Genomic DNA, 7,017 nt, shown 5'->3' with positions numbered 1-7,017 from the left:
GTACAAATGCGCTTTACACAATTGATGTGTGTATGGATTGTGATAACAGTTATATGAGCCCCTAATAAAATGTTAAAAAAAAAAAAGAAAAAGAAAGAGCTTTATATACAAGAGCAATTGAATTTTGAGAAAACATCCCAGGCCAGTCCAGATCAAGTCCATAAATCCAATATTAGCCCATATGTCCGATACCACTCTATAAATTCCTCTTCAGATTCATGAAACACATGCAATGATGCCAAACGCAAGAAGATCACAGGGTAGTGGGTGGAAAGTCCTGTGGATCCCATGGTGGTGGAAGCATCTCAGTGCTGGCAGCGGTCTCCGTGTGGGTCCTCCAGCTCCAAGGCTCTGGTTGCATCAGTGTAGCTCCATCTGGCTTATCAACAGGAATGTCTTGCAGGGAGTGTCTCTATCTGGCTTCCAGTGAGCTATGTATCTCTGTCGTGCCTCCTAATGAGGTCATCAAGCTGTGTCGTGAATGACAGGCTAGAACCCACCCCTGCCTATGTGACTGCTACAGTAGTAATTATGAGTTTACAAATAAAACCACAGACCTCAAAGTCATGATGCTAAATCTTCAACTTATAACCAATAAAAGCAAATATCATTTTGTTTACAAATGGTCCATGGCACTATAAATAAAAAAATTAAATATCAAAATGTCTCAGGATCTGAAACAATAGGTTTCATTTTATAAATATTCTAAAGAAAACTCTAGAATGTTCTAACTTAAAATATTTAAAATCTGTTTGCATTGGCAAAATGTTACTCAACAAAATAAAATAGGTTGCTGCAAATGAATGTCACATTTGAAACTTGCCTCATTGTAACCTTCACTTATTTTTACAAAAATTATGAAGTGTAATTAATGTTCTCCCCTCAGGTATATCATCTAGCTGCTGTGAATCTGAAAGCTCAATCCGTCAGTTGTAAATAAATATGAATGGAGCCAATCGTTTTGGTAATTTTAGTCACAAGAATTTAATGCAAAACTTGTTTGCACCCTTAAGCACCCCAGCATATGATCTAGTGTCAGAAATTGTTTGCATTAGTTTTATAAGTTCATCTGTATAGGTCAGGTGTCTGAGTTATAAAAAAAAGAAAAGAAAAATAAATCATATATTTTGATTAAAGTGCACTCAAATATTTCATAAAATTATTGTTTATTGCTTTATATGAATACTGTATTGAAAGCCCAAACATTCAGTTTACACACAGAAATTATACATTTATATGAGGGGTACCCCCCAAAACCAGATTTTTTTTCTTATTTTCTAATAATTTTATTAGGTGTGCATACAACTCTTATCACAATCCATACATACATCGATTGTGTAAAGCACGTTTGTACATTCATTGCCCTCATCATTCTCAAAACATTTCCTTTCCACTCAAGCCCCTGGTATCAGCTCCTCATTTTTCCCCTCCCTCCCCGCTCCCCCTTTCCTCATGAGCCCTTGATAATTTATAAATTATTATTTTGTCATATCTTGCCCTGTCTGACGTCTCCCTTCACCCACTTTTCTGTTGCCTGTCCCCCAGGGAGGAGGTCACATATAGTTCCTTGTAATCGGTTCCCTCTTTCCAACCCAGATTTTTTTTTTCAAAGTTATGTATTAAAATTTTTTTGACCAAACAACCTTATCACCTTCAAAGTACTCTCCGTTACCCTTAATACATAAACATTTTTCAAACTCATCTGTTTGGATAGCTGACAGCACCTCCCTTGTTTTTTATACACCTCTTTTATGCTGTCAAATCCTGCCCTTCCATGTCCCACTTCATTCATGGAAACAAAAAGAAGTTCCATGGTCAGGTGAGTAAGGTGTGTGGGGCAAGTGAGGCATACTGTTTTTTAACCCAAAACTGGTGCACTGAGATGGCTGCATGAGCAGGTGCATTTTCAGAGTGGCAAAACCAGTTCCCCTGTCTGCCACAAATCAGGTCTTTTTTGTCACACACTGTTACGCAATCTTTTCATCACCTCTAAATAGAGAGCTTGATTAACAGCCTGACTTGTTGGAACGAATTCCAGATGTACCAGGAATCAACATTTTCTTCCATTCCGGAAGTTGATGGACATCCCGAATGAGATTTGTCATCAACATTTCACCCTTTTTGAAATGAAAAAGCCACTAGTACACTTGATTTTTTCACATAGCACTGTCCTCCTTGTAAGCTGTGTTCAATATCACAACAGTTTCTGTGCCATTTTTCCCTGAGCAGGAAACAAAATTTCACTGCCACATGCTGTTCTCTTAAATCCACCATCACACACACACACACACACACACACACACACACACACACACACACACAAAACAAAACAAAAAAACAAAAAAATGAGGTTTGAGTGAAATTACTTTTATGAAAAAATTCACTGTGACTAGAGAGAATCTTCCCAGTTGACCCCACTGGGTGAACTAACTCAGAGTAAGTTGCTTGATGCTCCCCTAGTGGGAAAAATTCGTACTATAAAAGTTCTGCTTTGCCCAGTGAAATTCTGATTTTGTGTGTTTGTGTGTGTGTGGGGGGTGCCCCCTGGTATACTGCTTCACCAAGGCAGTGAATACATTACATTCTAAAAAAAATCTACTTTACTGAAGTTAAACAATTCTAAATATCAAAAGATACAGCTGAAGAAACAGGTATAAATTTGGCAGCCAGTAATTTTGACAGGGAAGTTGTGAAAGGTGTGAAGTTTAGGAATAGAGAGAGTTGTGTCCACCCAGTGCCTAGGCTAAATGAAAATTAGTTGGTCATACCACAATAAAGGGGTTGGAGAGAAATCAGGCACACATTAGACGCCTATGGGGACAATCCTAGGCACAGGTCAAGGTTAACCTGGGCATGCACACTAGCCACCAGCAATATTACACCACGTGAAGCTGCACTCAGCCACTAAGACAACCAATACCCTCAACCACGTTCCCCTCCCCATCACAGGGGGGCAAGAGGGGATAAAAAAGCACAGATCGAGGGTAGGCTCTCTCTTTTTCCCAGGTCGGAGGGCAGGATCTGTCCCGTGTGTGCAGTGCCCTCTCAGGGCTGGCTTGTGCACCCCCTACCCCTGACCGCACTCTCTTCTTCTCCTTTCAGTTCGGTACTCCTTTTTCCACATGGTCTTTCGTGCTCCCCTGAAGTGGTCATCTTCAGTCGTGAACGCTTGCGTGGTTCCCTGCACGGCCTTGCACGCCTTCCAGAGATAGCATGTAATATCTAAGACTACTACCTGGAACTTCTCTTTTCCCTTGTTAACGTGCTTTGGGTTTACAAACGTGCTTCCGCTGTGTGAATTCTTTGTGTTGAGAAGCAGGAACCGTGGAAAACATCCCAGAAACTAACATTTGCAGCATGCATGATTTTAAATATGTGAAATTTTGAAAATATTGAGTTTAGAGTAATCATTGCGCTTTGTGTTGATCTGGAAAAATATAACACTGGTTATATTCAAAAATAGTTAAGTCACTTCAAAATGCCATACAAATAATGCCAGTGTGTATGCACCCCTAAAGCTCAAGTCATTTAAAACCAGGTACATTATTAAAGGAATATATTAATTCTTCCAGTACAGTGGTGTTTCATACCATTGACATTTGCACACGATAGAATAATTTAGAAACCAATGTATACTATTCACAAGGTTCTGAAAAGCAAGCAGGTCAAGACCCTGCCCAGTTCTTTTGAGATGGTCTTATGTCAGCTTCATAAGCATTCATTCTACAAAATAGTAAGCTAATAGTTGAACACAATTTCCAAGAAAAAGCACTTCCCCCTCCATAAACAATGCAGTCTTTTTTTCCTCAGACCCTTCAGAAGTATACAAAAGAATTTTAGTTGAACAGATCTTTTGGAATGTGTTTAACCTGGTACGTCAACAGACTTACGACTTCTGGGTTTCACAAGGGTCAGGTTTTATTTGAATTACACAGAAGAGAAACTGTCTTCTGAGTGAGATGAACTCAGTCATTACCGATGGGAACGTTTCCACATATTCATCCCTTTATAGAAACAAGAATATAACATTCTCCCCTTATAATAAAATATGGATATATACTTACATGTATGTATATACGACAACGTTCCATTAAGCACACATAGTACATAGTCAAACAATACAATCTGGAACCCAGCATGAAATCCTAGAATTTATGCTAAAATGTTGAAATCTATGACCAAAATATGAAAACTGTGAGAGCTGTCAGAGACAAAACAAAAAGGGTCCTTGCTTATGTATGAACTGAATGGGGTAATCTCCAAAAAGCTTTCAAAATTGTAATTATTACCTTCCAGTTTAAGAACTTTAATCCCCAATTAAAAAAAAATCTGTACATGAACCACTGATTTGACCAGATCAAAATTAGTCAGTGGGAAGCAGGAGTCCGAGAACCTGCTCTTCACAGTTCTTACATGTACAGCTCTTTAGGATTTATGCCACAAAGTACTTAATTGTACAGCCTGCTTCTCTCATAAAACTGAAGGTCCGCTTTATCACATGGAAGTTTTAGACAGCATAAAACCAGAACGGCGTGTAAAAGACTGCATCTAAGTGATTCTCAAGTGAGTCTTGTCCCCTAGGTCCCCCTGTGGCTCCCTCGTGTTCCATGAGTGACTCGGAGACGCTCCAGTTTTCCTGGAATTGGATCCCACTGATTCTTCTGCTTCAAGGCACTCCGAACCATTCCTTACAGGGCCTGTGTCTTCACTACCTGCCGAATGTAAATCTTTCAGGGCTTGCGAAAGGTCGCATTCCTCCATTTGATGATTTTCTGTAGAAGTCTCTTCGTTCATAGTTAAAGTATCATCTGATTCTTTTTCTTGATTTTTTCTTTCTGGGACCATTTCTCTTGATGTCATAAAAGGCGCTTCTTCCTCCTATTCATCTTCGTCTTCCTGCGCTTCTGTCCAGCGCCGTCTGGAACAGCTACTTTCCTTATCTTTATCCAGAGAGGAAGACAGTGCTTCCGTGTCTTCTACGCTCACTGGAGAAGCCACACTAGATGTGGCTGACTGGCTCTCTCTTCATTCACTCTCTTCATCAAACCTGCGTTTTTTGACCTCATGCCGCTCGGCTTCCGCGTCTTCGTCTAGGTGTTTCTTTTTCATAGGGCTCACAGAAGCACTTCTGATTCAGATGTCGGAGTTCCATTGTGGTGTTTGTCCTCCTTTTTCTGTAGGGTTGCCTCTTTGCTGTCTGGGTTCTCTGGCAAACCATACGTGGTCATGGGGGCTGACAAACCTTTGGCCGACTAAGTGGCCTGGGCATTCCAGGACCATTTGTATTAGACCTCTCAGTATAACTTGGTGAATTTCCAGGAAACATTACACCATTCCTTCAATTTAACCTGTTAGAATTGTTTTTCTCTGAAGAAGAATGGACATAGCTAACAATCATCACATTCTTTTCTCTTCCTCTGAGAATTTTGCTTGTTCCTGTGTCATTACTCTTTGGATCTGCTAGCGATTCACGTAGTCATTGAGTAGTAAAGGGAATACCATTACCATTGCATCCATGGGCAGGTTTCATTCCGCATTCTTTCCTTCATTTCATCAAAGGGGATATTTTTGACATTAGGGTTAGGAGGACCTCTTGGTTCAAGAGCTGAAGGTATAAAATCATTCATCACTTTCTCCAGTGTGCAAATAAAATAACTTTTAAATTGGAGCCATTGTATTATTGTTTCTTCAGTCTTGGCTCCATGACAAAGAAACTGATCAAGGACAGGACAAACTTCTTTTTTCTCTTCTCTAAATCTTTCAGTGCCTCCTGCAGCCTCTTGACGTCCATGGCTTCCTGGAGTCCCTCATAGCCTCTGCCTCCCACCTCCCTTTGTCTTGATTTTAACAAAATCAGTGATCTCATACAATAGTTGTCCTTTAGTGATTGACTGTCTTCACTCTGTTTCATCATTATTATTTAATGTAATATTCCATTGTGTGTATATACCAAAATTTGTTATTCTTCAACTGATGGACAGTTAGGTTGTTTCTTTCTCCTTGCTATTGTGAACAGCGCTGCAATAAACATAGGTGTGCACCTATCTGTTTGTGCTATGACTCTTACTTCGTTAGGGTCTACACAAAGTGAAGGGATTGCTCAGTCACATGGCATTTCTATACCCAATTGTTTGATGAAGCATCATAGGCCTTTCCACAATGACTGTCCAGGATTTTAGTCCCAACAGCAATGTATAAGTGTTCCAAACCCCCCATACTCCCTCCAGAATTTGTTATTTTCTGTCTTGCTTTTTCCAACTTTGTGATCACTACCAAGGTGAGATGCTATCTACTTGTTGTTTCGATTCACATCTCTCAAAGAGGCCATGATCCTGAGCATTTCTTTATATGTTTGTTGTCTCCTGGGTGCCTTCTTTGGTGAATGGTATCCTCATGTCCTGGTGTCCATTTTTAAATTGAGTCATTGGTCTCTTTTTTGTTGGTATGTTGCAGTTTTCTGTAGATTTTAGAGATTAGTCCTTGTCCAATATATCATTGCCCATTTTTTTCTTACCTCATGGGTTATCTTACTCTTTTGGTAAGGTTTTTGATACACATCATTGTCTTATTATCAAGAGGTCTCAGTCATCTATTTTGTTTTCTGTTGTGTGTGTGTGTGTTGTGTTTGATAGTGTGTTTATACCCTGTATTACAGCCCTTGTTTGTCCTTATTTTCTCATAAATGATCTTTATAATTATAGGGTTTGCACTTAGGTCTTTAATCTATCTTTGAGCTTGTTTTGGTATATGGAGTGAAGCAGTGGTGGAATTAGAATAATTTAACAACTGGTTCACTAAATTAATGTCTTTTAAGTATATAAAAAAAGATATACTGAAGGGTAGTTTATTATTTCATACAGTTAATAAATAAGAACAATAAAAAGGTACACAAAACTAGATTGTTATAAGAAAGAGTTGTGCAAATGAACATTAAAAAAACAGCAAGTGATATAAACTTGTGATTTTCACAGCCGCCCCATCTTAGAGAGAACCCTTATTACAAGAGCCATTTTAATA

At 39.2% G+C, this 7,017-nt stretch overlaps 1 pseudogene; it reads right to left on the bottom strand.

Moving 5' to 3' along the window:
- Positions 1 to 4,507: 4,507 nt before the first annotated feature.
- Positions 4,508 to 5,334, bottom strand: LOC101641424 (annotated as a pseudogene).
- Between the last annotated feature and the right edge of the window lie 1,683 nt (positions 5,335 to 7,017).

Source organism: Echinops telfairi, unplaced genomic scaffold, assembly GCF_000313985.2.
Source record: "Echinops telfairi isolate 266 unplaced genomic scaffold, ASM31398v2 ScPeMD7_7424;HRSCAF=8462, whole genome shotgun sequence".
Lineage (NCBI taxonomy): Eukaryota > Metazoa > Chordata > Mammalia > Afrosoricida > Tenrecidae > Echinops > Echinops telfairi.
This window is presented reverse-complemented; position numbering and strand designations above follow the sequence as displayed.